Below are 19,545 nucleotides of genomic sequence, written 5' to 3' on the forward strand. Positions count from 1 at the left end.
ATTTTCTGCTCCGTGGCCCATGAGCCTGCACGCCTGGCTAGCTGCCCGGTCGGCGACTCGGTCCAGAGATTTCTCAGTAATTCTTGGAGGTGTTTACTTTACTGTCTCATGCTATGTATTTGCATACATCCAATTTACAGTTCCCGTCATCTAACTGCCTTGGTAATTGGGCAGCTGGTCTCAGAAATGCTGATTTACCGCTCTGCTGATGACATAATGTGTGTTTGCACTTGCAAGAGGCAGCCGTGAAATCCCTCCCTCCTGAACTGAATTCCACTATTGATTTTGCTTTATTGGATTAATATTACCATGACCTGCTGTTTTATTCAGTGCATTTAATACACTAGCAAGAACGTACCCGTGCTGCTCTTTTGCCACAAACTGCATTTCCCGCATGGGCCACGTGCATCTCCCGTGCCTTGGCACTCTTGCAAGGGAATAATAATCCCTGCCTGCTGGGAACGGCAACGAGACTGCAGCCGGGAGTGCAAACAGTAAACGCCACCTCGAAATATTTCTGATTGGGTTGCGTTTTGCTCTGCCAACACCTGCCCAGGCTAGGAGCAACTTTTGCTGCTGCCTCCCCACATCTCTCTGTGTCTGGATGCAGGATCCAGCACGGTGGCCACCCGAAGGGCTTTGCATGGTTCAGGTGGCTGCACGCATCCCTGCTGAGCTCCACGCACCGGCCATCGCCGGAGATGCCCGAGCTGCCCAACCCACATTAGTCCAGCTGACTCAAGGAGGACAACGTGCAGGACAAGGGAAAATGGTAATGAAGTGTTCCCATCGCAGAGCGAGAGCGCTCAGAGCCAGCTTCCCACATGGCCAGCTGTCTCCTGTGCTTTTTGCGTTTGGTTTCCGTCCAACCTGAAATAAGAGCAGTCTCCGATGAAGGCATTTGTCACTGCCCAAAAGGACTTGCAAGCAAGGTCAGCCCGGACCGCCGCAGCGCAGCTCGCCGGTGCCTCGCGCTGAAGAAGGGCTTGAACGTGCTGTCCCCAAACCTCCGTCCGCATCCCCCCTCAGCTTCCAGGTGCGCAGCAAAGGAAAAACAGCTACAGCACAGGCTCGGTACACATAAAAAGAGCAAGAAAGTCATTTTGCTTATAGGCATCCTTATTCTTGCAGTCCAGCAAACCTGATTATTTTTTGCATGTAGCTGATCATTCTTGTATTTGTTTATTTCCTAAAGGAAAGCTTTCCCTCTGAAACCAGAAATGACAAATGCCGGTGTTACATTCATACAGTGCTTCAGAGGCTTGCACATCCCTGTGCAGCCTGCCACGGCAGAGAGCTGGTACCTGGGGGACACGGTGTCACTTTGCACCACCGACTGGCTCAGGATGTCCAGCGACAGAGGGCAAGCAGCTTTTAAAATTTCTGTGCAGACTTTATGTACCGGGACTTACAGCAAGACCCTTTTTTTCCAGCACTGCACGACACGATTGACTCATACATTTCCCTTAACATGCAATTTTGGGTAGCAGAAAACAGGCCTCAGAAGCATAATTTCAAGAGACCAAATGATGAGGAGAACGTCACAAAAATGAAAGGCACTGGAAGGAAAAATACTTGCAAAAAGCAAATTGAGGCTGCCTGGAGGGGACTGGGCAGCAGATCTCCAGTTCTGTGATGGATAATATAAACTTCTTTACTAGTTCTGGAGTTGCTTTTATTTCCATGGAGCAGCAGGAACAAGCTTGTCCCTCTACCTGTGCCCAGCTCGCTTTTCCCCGAGCTCTCCGTTTCCCATGCCGGGAGTCCCGCAGGAGGCAGCGGCAGCCGGGGGCTCGGGGGGGCCGGGAGCAGCCCCGCGCTGATGAGTCCCAATCACAAACTCCACGCAGCAGGTGGGCTTGAGTCTATTAATATGCCAGTCTTCCAGCTTTGCCCATACTAATTTTCTCCTGTCTCTTAGTAACTGGCTGGTACAGGTTATGTTAATATGGATTTAAATTCTCCAAAGAGCAGAAAATTAAAGGAAATTATGAATCAATTTACGTTTCATCTGATTCATAAACCTACACACTCTACAAAATGAGTTGATTTGAAATAATTAAGGTTAAGAATGTCCTCATCACCTCTTCAATAATCCTACTAGATGCGCTGCATTTTCTCTGTCTTTATTCTTGTTCTCTTTAGCATTTCAAATTACATGTCCTCCTTTGTTTTTTTCCAAGCTATCGCAAATTTACCAGGCAATTAAAAAGTGATATGTAATAATAATAACAGCAAGAACAATAACAGCAATAGGCTGTGTTTGCAGCAGGAGCAGAATGCCGAAGGAAGGGAGATGAGCGGGAAATTCCTGCTTAGCTATAGCCCTTTGCAGAGCAACCTCAGCTCATGCTATTTGTCAAGCGTTGGGAATCAGATTATTTATAAGCCCTTTCACATGTGAAAGGGGGGCATGGCAGCGGGACTCCTCCTCTGCAAGCAGGCTCTACCTGCAACTTCAAAACCCTCCCTGGTGCAGCAGCCCTCGACTTTAGCAAACGTCTTCCTTTGCCTAGCAGATGCCCATGGTCCCCTATAAGAGTTTCTTCTGCAGAGCTGCGAGGACAATCACTCCAACCCTTCTGAGGATTTCTTATTCAGGTAATTTTTTTACCAGCAGGTTTTATTGTCAGGATGATCCATTTAAATCAGTTCAACCACAGTTGACTCACATGTGAATAGCCCCTAATGAGGAGCAGAACCCACTCGTCACGCGGAAATTTTGCAGGGAAATAGAGAAGGGATTTTTCCATTGCCTCAGACCTGGCATGACATGCTCCCCAGGCCATTTGGATGGTAAGATGACCCAGCTGGGTCTGAGACCCCACAGTACAAATGCATGGCAATTTTCTTTACCTATTGAAGGTAAAGGAGGGAGAATGGCTGTTTTCATGGATGTATTTCACAACAATGGGAGGCATTGCTCCAGTATGTGGTTGCTTCCATTGCTGCTTTTTCTTGGTGATTATAGATTTGTCAGTGGTTACAGTAATGTTCATCATCGGGAAATAAACATCAGCTATATACAACTACATGAAGGCAGCGGTATTTTTCTCCGCCAGACAACTGCTGTCTGTCCAGATTACTCCAGCGATAAAGCAGAAGGAAAATGTCACGCATGCCCAATACTGCTTCCGAAGGTCTCCAGGGAGCGACGATGTGTCCTTCCCCACCCAACCTCAGACAAGCATTACGTCGGGGATTTGTGAGCAGGAATTGTCACAGTCCTCTACGTGGAGTCAGGACATAGCAGGCAGAAAAGTACCCAAGGAGCAGGGCCCGTTGCCACGAGAAGGCAGTGCCTGGTGCCAGCTGAAGGGCTCTGAGACTTTTCCAATGCAGCAGAAGGGCTCTGCAGGCACTGATGTGTGCTGTTAAATAGAAGTCAATCGTGTCTTTCCTCAGCTTGGCTTGTTGAACCCTTCAGTGCTTTGCACAGGAGAGGGTATTTGATTTGATCGGGGTGATGCACAAGCTCAGTCGCCTCCTTCGCACGTTGATCCAGCTCCATCCACTGCAAGCCCGAGCATTTGCTCCGTGGTGGGTGACCCTGTAGTCGGTGGCCAGCTCTCTGTCATCTCAGGGAGGAGATGGATTTGGGTCGTCCTCTTCAGAAACAGGCCCACAGGCACGCCGGTCTGCAGACACACCGCAGGACAAGGCAACCGCATCCTGGGCTACTTTAGAAGGAGCAAAGCCAAGAGATGGAGCGGAGTTATTACGCCCCTCTGCTTGGTGTTGGCAAGGCTGCACCTGAAATAGAGCCCAGTTTGGGTCCCTGCCTCCAGTTTGGCAGAGACAAGGAGAAACCGAAGATGGTCAGGGCCAGATCTAGCACTGGCAATACTCCTGCCCTGAGCCAGGGGCTGGACTAGGGACCAAACAGCAAACTTCGGTGTTTCTGGGGTTTGACATGCAAAGCCTTCCCTGCAAGGGAAGACAAGCATGTCACTTCTTGGCACGCTTGCAGAAACAAGCTGAAGATACTGAACCCCTGTGAACCATAGTCTGAATTTCAGCTCTGCCAAACAGACTCAGCCACATTTGAATGGCAAGAGAAATGCCCAGGGGCGATGTCAGACCCTGGGAAATGCAGAGCAATTACAGCAACACCCGACTAGGCAAACCTGTGGCTTAGGAGAGTAGCTGCACTTTTCTCTTCAAGCCTTCCAGTTCATACCGCGTCTCAGGAGCTATTCCCCCTCTTCTTCCCCACGGTGTGGACCAGCAGCTTGGATCCCACTCGTTGACACAGTTGTAAATCACTCTTGACAAATTTAACAACGACTCAAGGGCAGCAAAGAAACAGCAAAGAATGAATGTCATTCCTGCCAAAAACTGGTGCGTGGCCCGGTGCCTCCTTCCCCCAACCACCTGCGCCTGCCTCCGAGGGGCCAGGAACGCGTGCCGACCACAGCCAGAAAGGTCACTCACCCTCTCTTGGAGATAAAATGCCAAATCACAGCTGACATTTAACTTAAACTGCCCTTGCCGAGCGTGCTGCAACAGGCACGGGACCTGCTCCAGGCAGGTTTGTGGCAGCAAAGGCGAGAGAAGACCCCGGCACTTTTGCGGGTGGGCTCGCCGCTGCGGCTGATGCTCGAGGCTGGGAGCGCTGAAGACCACGGGCAGCACAGCTCCCTCTGCAACCTTCCCTGTGTGCTGCATCCCCTGCTCAGGCTTGGATGTTGCTGGCTGGGGCTCTTACCCACGCACGATCCTATGCATCCTGCAGAAGAGCTTATCTCCTATTTCATGTTGCCAGAGAAGCAAAGGGCTGGGTTTTCCCCCTAGCAAAGGGGCTGGAAGTGGAGTCGCAGCTCACAGTGCTGGTAGCTAATTTTCCTGCAGGGCTGCAGGCCACTACTTTCCTAAATCAAGCCATGGGGCATGGTCAAGAGCCCAACCCCTCAGCCTGGCAGCCAGGATAGCCCATGCCCTTTTTCTCCCTGCTCCAGTCCTCACCAGTGCACACAGAGAGCACAGTGAGCACCCAAGGGTGCATCCCGGAGACCCACAGCCAGGTGGGTCTGTGACATTCCACTCCAGCAGCACCAAAGCCGGCACTTGTCTGCCAAGATGCCTGGCTCTAATTGCCCGTGCCCCATAGCCACCCTTCCCTGCTGGCCCTGGTGCAGGGGTTTTTGGGTTGCATGAGGTTGTGGAGGGCTCCTGTCACTGACATGTCTCGCCTTGATTTGTGTCTCAGCCCTTCTGCTCTCCAGACTTCTGGGGCTTGGGTGCTCTGTCTGCTCCCAGCAGGACCGCGTCAGCCAGAGAAGCAGGCAGGGGTGGGAGAAGCCTGACATCCTATTTGCATTGATAGCAGGAGATATGATGGGAGTGAATATCAAACTGTCATCTCCGTCATCTTGTGGCCAAGGTAACGGTGGGAAGTGGGTTCGCCTTGTTGAATCCCTCTTCAGATGAAAAATAGCTAGCATCAAGCTGCTCTCGTTCACAGATTCCTCCTGTTCGGTTTCTAATATAACGATCCAATTTGCTCAACACAGCTGCAGTTTTTGGGCTCTTTCCAGCTTCCGTGTCTGATACAGAAATTCTGCCTCCTGCGCAGAAACGAGCTGTCCATCTGTACACAGGATCCGTCCCCTTCCCCCTGCAATGGTCCCCGAACATGCCGTCCCCCATGCCGCAGGGTGCAGGACAGGAATCGGCACACACAGGAACCTTTCCTGCACTTTTAAGGTTTTATTGCCCATGGCAAAGAGTTTGAAGAGTGCAGACCTGAGAGGGGATGCCCAAGCCCACGGTGTGCAGTCACATCATCCCCTTCCCCTACCCACAGCTCTTTCCCGAAGGTACTGGAGACTCTGCCTTTAACTGGGCTCTCTCTTTAACACAGGTAGTTTGCTCCCTGAATTCTTTTGTTGCAAGATTAAGATGTATGGCAAAGAAGCAGAGTTGCCCAAATGGCATGGGTCTTGCTTGCTGGAAGTCTTCTGGGACCTGCTTGCCTGGATGCCGGGGGAGCCAAGGGATCCCTATTTCTCACCTGAATGGGGGAAGCAAACATTCCCTGGCCTGCTCTGCTTCTCTGAATTACCCTAATCCAGCAGGAGAGGAGAATAATGTGGAAGGGGGTGCCCCCATTGTCCCTGCACAGCTCTGTGGAGCTAGGACAGAGCTTATTATTCTTAATTCTTGCTTATTCTTAACCTGAGCAATGTGATTCCCCCGTGCTGGGGGTCAGCAGACCCCCACCCCCTGCCATACAGCCTGAAGGTAGAACTGCTTTTCCGTCCCCCGTTTAGAGCCATAATCTGACACCACTCCCGTGGAGAAACCAGCATGCTTGCAAATCCGACCGTCTTCCCTCTGCTTAAACAAAACCCATCCTAAATATAACCTTGCCCTGGGCAATGGCTCGCCAAGCCTCCCACGCGCTGCGGGAGCCGTGCGGCCGTGAAAGCAGCGGCGTCTCCGAGGGACGGCTGCCGGTCCCTCGACCCGCACGCAGGGCTCAGCACCCATGGCCGGGCAGGGACTGCTCTGACAGACAGACCCCTCAAATTTTCCCCATTTTGCAAAGCGGCCCTGGGAGAGGGACCAGACCTCGGCATCCCCCCACAGAAGGACAGCAACCTCTGCATCATCTCGTCCCCTGTCTGCGCCGGGCACCAGGAGTGATGTGCGGGGAGCTCTGACCTTTTAAAAGGGGATATGCAGGTGGCAAAACAAGCCCCACACCTCTGCTGCCAGGGGACAGGCAGGCACAGGGCACTGCCGCTGCTCAGGGGAATGGCTGATGCCATCAAAGGCTCATTTCTGCTTCGCTGACGGCGAGAGGAGAGCCACACAGCAGGGCAAAAATCAGAGCAGGCAGAGGCACGGCGCAGCTCTGGCCAGGCAGTTTGCTTGTGCAGCTCCAATTCAACTTCCTGAAAATGTTGTCCTACTTATTTAATCTTTCAGAAAGATGCCTGATGGGTTTTATAAAGTGTCTGAGTGCAGTTTATGCTCTTGGGTTGCAGGAAATTAAATGCCTTTTGGTTGTCTCTGAGGGTAGTAAAAAAAGAGTTCAGGAGCCTTATTAGACTTCATTTCCATTTCTCTCCATGTTGAAGGCATACTAAATAACTCCATCTGGGTGGATTTGGAATATCCGTCATTTGCTTATCTGCAGGACGAGCAACAGTATAGATTATTACAAACTCAAAACTGAAGAAAAATCTTCCTCATTCTCTCACTTACTTTATTTTTTCACTTTTTTCCATACCTATCACCTCACAATTGTGAACAGCTCGGGCAGCTGAACTATTGCTTCTCCCCAGTTTCACTGCCCCGATCCCAGACCCTAAGACTTTAAAGGCATGCTGAAATCCAGACAAGAAACTGCTCCCACACGTTCTTAAGCTAGGGTCACGTTTCTGCAACTCTAAGTCTCCAGGAATGAGTGCATCATCTTTCTTCTTCATTCTGGGCTCTGAAGAGTTTTTCTCCCATGTGTTTTGGATCTGTTTCTCTGAATGGAGCAGCCTGAGGAGGGCTAAGCACAACGCAAGTGTAGGATGAGGCTCCCCAGTCACCAAACCTGCCTTTAATTTGTCCCCTTAAACTCCTCCATTGAGTTGTTGCACCCAAGGAGGCTGCAAGCCATCTGGACTCTAGAAATTGGGCACAAAGGGAATAATCGACTTTCAGTGGGGAAAGGCAGCTTTCCTTTAGACTGCTACCTGATGCTACACCCTTGCTTGTACTGTCACTTCTCACCACGCACCTGGCTTCTGAGCAGGTTGCAAGGTGTAGGGTTAGTGGAGAGGTGGATGTATTTCGGGTCAGGGAATGAGGCTCCTGGGAACGCCGACAGGGAGAGGGTTTTTTTCTCATTTTCCTAAAAACAGCACTTCCATCATGAAAAGCCACTTGGTTTGTTGCAAGTGGCGAATTGGTGCTCTTTGACATTTCTGTTTCCCTGGGACATTTCTCTTTTACATTCTGTATATTAAAATATATTTTAAATGATTGTTATGTCACAGGGAAATGGCATAGCTATTTTAGTAATTATCTGGTTTATAGATTCATAAGCTTTAGGGCCAGAAGGGACCATTATGATCTGCAGAGCCGCGGCCAGAAAAGCTCGCCTGATGATTCCTCCCTCAAGCCCAGCGTTTCTGGCCGAGCAACAATCCATCTTCACACAGAGAGAAACCCAGTCATAACTAGAAAGCATCAAACGCTGGAGAATTTACATCACCTGCGGGTGCCCCGTACCTGTGCAGGGTGCTTGCCAGTTTTCCTCTCCAGCCATCCCAAAAACATTAAGGGGGCAGCCCACGCTCTGCGGCGGCCAGCTCCCAGCTCCCTCTTGTTAAGACAGAGCTCTGTTTATACCAGGAAAAAAAAAAACCCTCTCTGCTTCAACCATTTCCTTCCAAATGTCTGGAGCAATTGCAGAGGAAGGATGAGCTCAGGCTGGGCTAGCGGCACCGATCCAGCCGGCTGCTGCCATCGACGGCAGGAGCGCACATCGGTTAGGGTTACGGTCGTGCCAGCCCCGGAGAGCCCAGCCAGGTGCGGTGCCCAGGTACCCACCGCCTTGCCCCGTCCATCGCCTCCTTTCTCCCTACGGGCGCCAGCGTCTGTAACATCCAGGAATTAAGTGGACTCTAATTTTATCGTCAGGGTTCATTAGGTTAATTAAATACTGCGGACGCACTCTGTTAATCAGCTTTGCAATGGGAGAGTGGTTTCAGCAGGAGTCAAGGAGCTGCTCAGAAGCCGCTCGGCTAATGGTGCTAAATCCAATTTCATGCAACGGCACAGCGCCGGGGAGATGATTAACGGGTTTCGTGTTTCCCCATCTGCGGGGGCTGTCCCCAGCTCCCCCCAGAGCCGGAGGGACCGGGCACTGGGCCAGCCCGCAGGCAGCTCGCTGCTGGCTCGCAGTGCGGCAGAGCCCGGCAAAGCTCCCTGCTCCTTGAAACAATCTTGGGATCTGGGCAAGGGAGAGAAGTTTTTCAGGGCTGGTATCAGCATCCCGATGCCAGGCAGGGCCAGCCCGGGCACCCCGGCAGTGCCAGCCGCCCGTGCCCAACGAGGTTTCAGTCGGTGGGGAGATGCCGATTCGGAGCCGTCGCAGCAGAGAGTGCTCCAGTGCTGCACTGAGGCAGAGCAATGATTTCAGGGACCGATAATAAATCGGGCATACAAATATATTGCTGGATTCAATGATCTAATGCCATTTGGAATGGATTTGCATTTTCATGTGTCTGAGAGGAAGATTAGAGACACCACCTTCAAAAAAGCTCTCACGGGCTATTCCCTCCTCTCTCCTCAGTACACAAGAAGTGACTTTGAAACATGAAATGGCGTTGACTGCAAATTAGTTGAAATAAAAGTTCTCGTTATGTGACCCAAAGGTTTTCCTGGTGGAGAAAATCATCACCTGAACAAGTAGGAGGACGTGACTGGTGGTGGCTCGAGGTCTGGGCTCCACACAGAGCGGTGCCACAGGTGTCCCCATGCCAGGGGGTTGCCCCAGGCTGCTGAGCACAAGCAGGAGAGGGGTGATCAGAAATAAGTATATTTTCCCACATCACATGAGAGGGAGGAGAGAAGAAGTGGGCATCAGAGCGGGCTGCAGCTAGGCATGTTAACTGAAGGACTGACCATAAAGGGGCTGGTGGAGGGCTGGACTGAACCAGTGCTGGGGATAGCATCCCTCATAACTTCACAGCAGCAAATAAAGGGCAAGTTTACTGGGATTCTGTGATTTTAGAGCGGGCGATAGGAAGAAAATCCATCCCCATCCTCTGGCTTTTAAGGGGACTCTGTGCTCATCAGATAATTCTAATTTTGCTCTTTGATGAGATTATGACGTTGGCTGGTAAAGGTAATGGCATAGATGTGACATACTTGGGCTTTGCTGGCATTAGAGTCTGGACAGCGCGACAGCCTGATTTTAAAAGTTATCAGGAAAAGACACATTAGGTGAATTAAAACGTAGCTGACAAGCTCATTTTAAGAGGTCAGTGTGAGTCAGAAACCCTCAGCCAGTGGGCATCGCTGGGGTCTGTGGGGATCAGCGTTTGGCATTTCTGCCAGTAGCATCGCTGCCGGTAGAGTTCGCCGCTTGGCCAGGACGAGCCGAGTGGCCCTGACGGTGAACACAGGGCTGAGCTTTGCAGCCTGTCCCAGATGGGGAGCACAGGGGACGAGGCTTTTCGGATGGCTCCCCTTCCCCGGGCTGAGCCAATGTAGCTCTCGGCTTCTCCTCGCACAGCCTGTGCTCCCGCCCCAGCCACCTAACCCTAACCCTAACCCTAACCCTAACCCTAACTCTCACCAGACTCGCTCCAGGATGTCACTGTCCTCTCTCTAGGATGTCACCGTCCTTGTGTCGGGGACCCCAAGCCAGCCCCAGCTCTGCACCTGCAAACAGGCATTTTTTTCCCCATCATCACATAAACTCCGGCAATGCTATTTTAAAAGCATAAATACATCCGTGTGCGCTTTTCTTACGGACAGCAATTTCAGCATCTGTTCGGGCTGCTGAAGCACCTTGTAGCACTGGAATCATGTGCTCCAATATTTGTTAAAGGACAGGATTATTTTCCATTGATTTCAGGCTAATCACACAAAGAAAAGCAACATCTGCTGAGTGAATGGGCTCCCAAGGAGAATTAACCACTCTCACAAAGAAAAGAATGGGAAAGAGTCGAACCAGCAAGATTCTCTTTAGGAAGAAGAACATTTATTTTTAGACCCTCGTGTGGCCCCATCCACCCCTCCCTCTTTTCTGCCAGCACCGTCAGAAGCAGGCAAATACCGCCAGCATTGGCTTTTCTCCTTTCTCCCCATCATCCCCATCCCCACATCTTGACCTCTCACTGACTGAGCCCCTCAGAAAAAAATACAATTTCTAGCGTGCCATCCGTCTATGGTGCACATGAACTCATTTGCCAGCGAAATGAGTGCAACAGAGATTATCTGAATCCATGCCAAGGTTACCCATAAAACACAAGTCAGCTGCACAAAGGTGGAGTGTGGAGCCCAGGCAATAAGATGGAAGCAATATAGGAAACCATCCTAACAAGAGTGCGGTAATTAGAATTGGGCTGTTTGTTTCCCATCGTATGAAGAGGCAAGCCATAAATCAGGAAGGCATCTGCCGTGCAGGATCCAAGGGCTCTCAAAGCAGTAGGAGAAAGCCATCCATCACCGTTAGCAGAAGGAGGATTTGGGTTTAAATTACAGATTCTCAAACTATGCATTTGCAATTGTTTGGAAACAAAGTCCTCTTTAATTTCTCCCTTGGCGCTGGGAGGGGGCTGAGCCAGCTACAGCAGGGTTCAGCTGATGCCTAATCAGGCCCCAAAAGGAGCAGAAAGGAAAAACTGAGGGGGGACCCAAGGGCTCAGGTGCATAACTGCTGCCCTCTCACTTGAACCCTCGCACCCACCCTCTTACCCACCTTGCCTTCTTTCCTTTGTGAGCATTTTTCCACTTACAGCACGTTTCCAAAATAACCTGCTCCTTGAAACAGAGATAAGGCAAGAAAGGGACAATCTCAAGAGCTTTCTTCTTTCTGAACGCTCCCACTGGCACGATGCCCTTCCCGCTGACCTCTCTGTGCTTCTACCAGCACCAAAGCCTCCTGCAGGGAAGCAGAACCCGGCTGCCCGGGGGATGCAGGATTGCCTGTGGAGCCAGCAGCTTTGCACAGCTTCTAACAGGCTCATTAGTTCATGTTTTGTTATTTTTTTTAATTTTTAATTCTCATTTTCAAAGTCTTTTCTGTTTCAGAATCTCTGAATTTTAAAATTCTGAATAATGTCAGCATTTCTGCTCACTCAGAATTTAACGTCTGGGATTTAAATACCTCTCTGTGCAGGATCCCGCACGGGCACTGGGTCTCGGCACGAGCGGCATGGCCCCTTCTCTGTGGACCAGTTCCCTGCACGTTGTGTCACCACAGCCCTGTTTCTGCAGGAGATTTCCAGGCAGGGCCTGATGCTGGTGCTGATGCTGGCACGTTCCCCTGCATCTGGCTGGGTGAAACCCCAGGCACTCGCTTACAGCCCAGGGCAAACCCCATGCCCCACATTTTTGGACAGATGACCCTTCCCTGGGTGCCACCTTCAGCTGAGGCTGTGGAAATGATTCCCTCTGGATCCCAGCTCCCAGCTCCTTCTGCGAGGCTCCCCGCACCTCCTTCTATCCATCCGTCTGTCTGTCTGTCCTAGCAGCAGCAAGCAGCTGAGCACCCAGGCACCCACCTGAGCTGCTCATCCCTCCTCTCACCAGTGTCCAGCCTCAGTGAAATTATATAAATTCCGTAATGACGGCAGCCGGGGCTATTAACTGTGCTGCTTTAATTCTCCCCCAGCATTTGCAGCCACTGAGATTTGGGGGCTGATATATATTATTTTTTCATATGAATACATCTCCAGGCAAGAAAGTAGAGCGGCAAACACAGAAACGTTCATTGCCCAGATATGAGAGGTCCCTCAGGAGAATATATCAAAGTTACGGCGTTAGCATGTGAAATATGCGGGAGTGAGAGTGAAATATTGCCTTCGCAGGCCACCGCCTATCGACAGGCTGTGGGAAGACGGCTGTGGGAGAGGGGCAGAGCTGGGGAAGGTTTTCCAGGTGAGGGTAGGGACCGGTACGTGTCCCCAAGGGTGTATTTGAGCACCGAGGAAGGTGTTTGCCATGGATTTTGCCCCGGCGGGGCAGGACACAGGGAGTGTTTCTGGGAACGCCGCATCCATCGGCAGGCACTGGCCCATGGGCGCAGCTACTGCACAGACCCAGCTGTGGTTTGGGCACCCACGGGATTTTCATGTCCCCTTGCAGGGGGAAAGGTGGGCACCCTCTCACGTTTATCAAGGGTGAAGGACCAACCGCTTGCACCTCGCGGGAGAGATGATCCCCCAACCTGGTGGGACGGAGGGGGGTGTCCCAGCCCTCGCCTCGCCACCCTTGTAAGTCACCACATGTCGATCCCCAGATAAATGCAGGCTTGTGTCAGAATTAATCATTCTGGCAGTTTACAAGGCAATTAAAGGAAGGGGCCATGTGTCTGATTATACATCAAATAAGCCTTGGCAAATTACAAACATATCAAAGGTAGTTCCAATTAGCTGCAGTGATAGGCGGGGGACAGCACCCAGGATACCGGCTCCTCCTCAGTTTGGTGTCTTGCACTCGGGAACCGAGCAATAACACGTCTGAGGATCATAAGCTACATTCCCAAACGAAGAATGCCAAGTATTGTATTTATTTATCAGCTGCAAGTGAGGGATTGCTACAAGAAGCTTGACAGCTAGATGGGGCAATTAACATATCATTTGAATATGGCTACTTGCTTGTCACACAAATGAAGAAGGTGCTTTTCTTCCTTGCTCCTTGGTATAAAAGCTGAGAAAGGCCATATTCCTTCAGATTCCTTCCTGTCTCTGGTGCAACATAAAAGCTGTGGCCAAAATCGTGCCCTCTGCACTGGGATGATAGGGACAAGGCTTGTCTGGAGTCCTGGTGCCCTGGGCTCTACCTGCAGAAAGGGGAGGTCTTGCTGTGTAAATCCCCTTACATCTGGACAAAACCAGCCTCAAGACCTTTCCTTCTGCAGTGATTCTACCTTGGGAACAGCATCATGATAAACCATGAGTGAATCTCAGACCCATGTCTCGCAGAGCCGGTGTCGCACACCCAGAGCGGCCGCTTGCTGCCGCAGCCCTTCCCTGCCACCCCGCCGTGGGATCGCCAGCACAGCTCCCTCTCGCTTTGGGTCCTCACCCTCCTTCTCTTGGGCATCTGCCCTCAGCAGTTTCCCATCCCCATTGCTGTGGGCAGCCCAAGCCTCGTGGGAGCAGGGGAACCTGCCAGCCACCCAGGAACAAGGCTGCTTGTTAGCTTCTTCCACTTTAGCATTATTTTTTCCCCCCTCTATGGTCTGGCAGGCAGCCTGGGCCGGCTTGTTTCACTCCTTGGGAGCATCTGGAGAAGTGGTGATTTAAGGGGATGTGACTCACCTTGCAGTGAGGTGGGCTGGGTAGGGCAGAGGGGATGGTAGGAGCTTTTGGGTGGGTGGGGGAAGCAAAAAAAAAAAAAAAAAAAAAAGCAAGTGCTGTGCTCTGTATGCAGCCCTTAGCAGCTTGCTGCAGATGTTTTCCAGCTGTGTCTAGATACAGCCTAAAGGTTCTAGGAGCTGGGGAAGGAATCGAGCCCTGGGGCTGTATGCTATGCTTGCTATGGGGATGGGAAACACTGTATGTTGAGGAGGTAAGTAATGATTTTTATAATGAGCAGCTGTTAATACATTTATTGATAAGTTTACTGACAACTGTTACAACTGGTCATGCTGAGGATGATTAAGAATGATTATGCAGTGTGTGTTTCTTACAATACCATTTAGGCATGTTTATCATTAATGGGCCAGTGAGAATTAGAACAAGGTGAATATTGTACGGGATGGCTCCTGCATGGCTGTGAAACGTTCAGTGGATGTGGGCATTGCTTCAGCCTGCTGTGGGAGTACTCCTGGTCCTGGGTAGCTCCCACGTGTGGAGCCCTGTGGGAGGCTCTTAGGGATGGGCTCCCACCGCCAGCAGCTCCCTGCCACGGCAATGGGACCCTGGGTACCCCAAACCTTCCAGGCTCTCACAGCTTACTTGCAGATTATGGTGAGGCTGGCAGGGAGGAATGTTAATTTTAGCCGGCACCTGCTCCACTCCAGGGAGTGTATTTATTTCAGAAGCACCATGTGTTTGTCTTTCTGAAACAAAAATGTTTCAAGACTTGGGGTTTGTGGAGAGCTTCCAAAAACCTGGGATAATTGCAAATTGAAAGGAAATTGTGGTGCAAAGAATTCAAATGTCTAGGAAGACAAAATCTGAGTTTTCAGGTGGTTCCATTAACAGCCTGTCCGCACTCCGGCGGATATCAGATGCGTCTGTGTTTTTAAAAACAGCACTGAAATTGTTCCCAGTCCCACCTCTAAAATAAATAAATGCATACATAAGCGTGTGCCTGATGAGAATGAGCTCTGCCAGCTCATCAGAATAAAATGTCAGCAAATGCCAGCAAGTTCCTGACCTTAATTCCAGCAGAAGTGCCTTCCTCCCCTTTCTGAAGTTTTTTGCTTCCTTCCCAGCCCTTGTTATTTAGATGTTAATCGCCAGGTTTTATTAGGCAGAAAGGGCATTTACTTGCTGTGCTGACCTGTATGCAAGCCTTGCTTAGTGCTTCTTTCACCTGGGACTGTGCAGGTGACTGGAGGGACAAAGTGACTCCCTGCCCAAGCCCGCTTGGGTTCACAGGTAGCGAGCTTTGGGATGCTCTGCTATCACATAGGTGTATGCTCTAGTGCACTCTTTAACTGCAGGACCGTGACCCTAAAAGAATTTGCTGCTATAGGATTTTGTGGAAGGACCTTAAAGCAATCTGGAGCACCCAACTATGAGCTGGATCCTACCTTTCCTATCTGAATGCTTGCCTAAGGGCCAATTTGCTTTATAATTTATCGCTTGGAGCTGCAAAATCTGCCATCTGCTCACTTCCTCTCATAGCCATGCTCTGCGACATTTCTCATTCCCACCCACATCCAGCACAATAAAAAATATTTGCATACCTGGCCAAAAGCCCTTTTATTATTGCCGTCCGGAGGCAGGGCCTCCGGAGCACAAACAGCGCACAGTGGCTTTTCCCCCAAACCCCTGTGCCGCACTGTTGCTGTGGAAGCAACACGTGCAATGATGGCTGTGGGTACATTGAATCTCTCGTTTTGGGGGCACTAGCAGCAAGAGGAGGGGGATGCTGGCCTGCTGGGCTGTGGTGTGTGCTCACCGCTGCCTTGTTTGCAGACGGTTGTCCGCTCCTCCCACAATGGTGTGGCGCAAGAGCTGTGGGGAAAGCCACAGCTTTGCCATGCTGGCAGAAACAGCGTTTGGGGTGCAAAGTGCCCTGCAAATATGACATTTCCCCATGTCTCCCAGACTAGATGAAGAATTGCAGGTGTTTTCTGTTATAGGCTGTGGACGTTACAGTAACAAATACATCCTTCTGCTGGAAATACTGCAGTATTTTCATAGCGGTGGCTTTTGAAGGGTGAGACTAGACAATGCATGCTGATGCTGGCAGGCCAGACAGCCTTTACAAAATATTTGCACAATATCAGCTCTTTTCTCGTCTTAAAACCTACTAAAGCTTTGTGATGCTTTGAAAACCACCATGGGCAAACTTGGAAAGCTCCTGACCAACTCTTTCGGGCCCTTTGCTTTTGGGTACGTTGCAGACCAGCGCAGGAGCGTGCTGCCAGCTGGAGTGACAGCCGGCTCACCCCACTGCTCCCCGGGGCACCCCAGCAGCCGCTGCCGGAGGATGTGGCGGAGCTGCCGGCCCTGTCTGGAGGGGTCTCCACAGCGGGCACAGGGTGACGGGCTTTTTTTTGGTCCGGCTTTCACCGTAAGCGTGGCAAGAACATTGTCTCAACTTCCCAGGATGTAAAAAGGAAGCCTGTGAATCACGGGTGGGGTGCGGAGCAGGTTTCCCTGGGGTGCTGGGGCAGGAGCGAGGGCAGAAGCCCCCGAAAGCCCTGGGGTGCTGGGGCAGGAGCGAGGGCAGAAGCCCCCGAAAGCCCTGGGGTGCTGGGGCAGGAGCGAGGGCAGAAGCCCCCGAAAGCCCTGGGGTGCTGGGGCAGGAGCGAGGGCAGAGGCCCCCGAAAGCCCTGGGGAGCTGGGGCAAGGCTGGAGAAGGCGACGACCCCTCCGGTCCGGTCTGGGCTTTCTGTACTGCATTTCACCGCCTTCCCGGGAGATGGCAGGCCAGCTTTAGAAATCCCCAATCCTCGGCTGGCAGCGAGCCGGCAACCGCAACCTGCTCCGGGAAAAAGCTGGGCGAGAGCCCCGGGGGGGAGCGGGGACCCGACCCGCAGCGCTGCTCCCCTCCTCCGGCCGCCTGGGAGGCCGTTAGACGGATGGGTCCTTCCCAAGGTCCTTGGGGTTGGTTCAAGGTTGCACGGCCCGCGACCCCGACAGGAGGTCCCCCTGGTTTCGGGGAGGTCCCCTCCTGCTCGGGTGGCACCGGGGACCTTTGTCCCGGGGCCGCTGCGCTAAAGGCGGGCGAGCCACGCCGGCTGGCACCGGGTGGAAAGGGACGGGAGTGCCGAACCGAGCAAACCGGTCGCGCAACTTCAACCGTGTAATTCCAGAGCTTCTAATTATTGATTTTGGAAAGGGAGGAAACGGGTGCTGGGCTTGCAGGACGGACACGAGGGTGAGAGTTTAATCCTCTCCCCCGTTTTGCTGGGATCTCCTGTACCTCCTGGTTGTGGTGGTGGTGGGCTACTACTGGGATCGAAAGCCCAGAAAGGGTCTCCCAGGTGCAAGGGCAGGGGGAGTTGGTCGCTGATCCCAGAGAAAAAAAAGAAAAAAAAAAAAGGAAAAAAAAAAAAAGGACAGTTAATTTTTGTACCATCACAGGAAGGTGGAATCATGTGAAATGCCACAGGTATCCTAAACTCCCTGCAGCCCCTTTGTGACTTTGTCTGGAGCGCTGCCCAGTACCACCCGAATTGCACTTGGGGCAACAGGCGGGAGTGGGTTGGGACAAACCAGTTGGAGGAAGAGCTGCCGCCCCTCCAAGCTGCTGTTTCCATGCTGCAGCAGTACCGAGCCACTGACAGGAGTGCCGTGAGCTGAGAGTCCAGAAACAACTGTGGAGTGAGGCTTGTCCCCAGTATTTGAAGATCTGTCCCCAGGTTGGCCCTGGGCATTGCAGCAGTCGGTGAGAACAGCCGCTGCGACTGTGGAGGAGGCCAGAGAAGCAGGCTATGGACTGCCCTGGACATCCACTACCCACCAGGGTCTGCAAAGAGCCCCAGCACTGCCAGGCAAACCCACTGGGATAAGCTGGTTTGTTCTCCAGGCTCTGAAGGCTTTCCATCGAACACCCATGTCTGTGCCGGGGGGGGGGGGGGGACGGGGACTCCCCGAAGGCACCATTCACTGAGGAGATGCTCGCCAGCCCTCCCACACAGGAATTCAGTTCTTTGCCAAATCCGCAGGGCTTTGCTAGTTGTGGAAAGCCAGCAGTCAGCAAGACTGTATGTCTTTAATCAAATTTAGTACAGGAACAGAGCTCCAGAGAAGCTGTGAGATCTCTGTCCCTGGGGTTACTTGCAACCCACCTAGACGCAGCCCTGAGCCGCTGCTCTCGTCTTGAAGCTTGTCCTGCTTGGGGCAGGCGTTGGACTGGAGACCTCCCGGGGACTTCTCCACTGGCTGTATCATTCCCAGCACCTGGGACTTCAACGCTGTCTGCTAAACCTTTGCTAGAGGTAAACAGAAACCTTCAGCAAGAACCCAGAGCATCAACCACCACGGAGCAGATCCAGGCCCAAGACTGTCCCACGACTGGCTTCTGCCTGTCCCAGACTTAAGTGAGCTCAAGTGCCTTGTGGGTGTTCAGTTCTCTGCACCCTTTTTGCCCCGGGATCTCTGCAAGTGCAGTCCCCAAGCTGCTGCAACGCATGACACCGATCCCCTGCCCCCTTCCAAAAGGAGGCGTAAAGGTTTTCAAGAGCCCAGGGCTCGCTGGCATCCCATTTCGGTGGGAAATCATCCCTCGATTCGCTTGTCCGAGCACTGACAGCTCTGTGTGATCCCACTGTGAGCCCGGTGCGGGGAAGCTGGCGGCACAGCAGCTATTCCTGTACACCTCTCGTGGGCATGACCGAGCACAGGGATTTCTCAGCTGATGTCCTGTAATTGTCTGTGCCCAGCCTGTCATTATTTGAGCCTCTGGGGAGGGTGGAAAGCCCATTCCACTTTGAGGAGAAACGATAATTTTTCAGCTGCAGCTGAAGCACTGTGGCTGCGGCTGGCTCTGAACTATGTTATAAACTCAAAGGAAATTTCACCACATCGATTCAGTCTGAAAAAAATCAATGACCCTGAATCTGTTATGCCCAGGGAAGGGTCAACAGCTAGCACCGCTGTTTGCATTGCAGTCATTTAGAAACTTGAGGCACGTGAGGGAAATATGCTCTGGCGTGCAGAACCATGCAAACAGAGCAAGGCGAGGGCTTTGGGAATTGTGGCTCTCCTGTGGAGCAGGGGGACTTGTCTGCCCTGGGAAAAGCTTGTCCCAAGCGGTGCCTCCGATGTGCGTGAAGGCCTGTGGGAGCTCTTCAGCCACGCTGCGGCGAGACGAGCTTCGCGGCTGCCTATGCAGCATCGGTGGGTGTTAAAACACGCAGGGATGGAGCCCTACCTGAGGGTGCACTATGTGCGTGAGGGTAAGGGGTGAAACAGCCTGGACCTGCAGCCAAGAGCTACTGCGCGTCTGGAAAGCGACTCTGGGGTGCTTTGGGTGGCCGGGGGAGCACAGTCACAGCCTTCAGGGCTTTCGTAAGGTAGGGCACAGCAGGGTCTGGTCTGGTCACAGGGACTGGCCTTTCCTTAAGCACAAGATGGAGATTTTTTTTCACCTCCAGCTCACTTGATTTCCATCGTGCCTGGTGTCGATACAAAGGGTTGGATAGAGAGTTCGTTGACCCGAGCGTTCGCAGCAGCCCAG

Source organism: Haliaeetus albicilla, chromosome 8 (assembly GCF_947461875.1).
Source record: "Haliaeetus albicilla chromosome 8, bHalAlb1.1, whole genome shotgun sequence".
Taxonomy (NCBI): Eukaryota; Metazoa; Chordata; class Aves; order Accipitriformes; family Accipitridae; genus Haliaeetus; species Haliaeetus albicilla.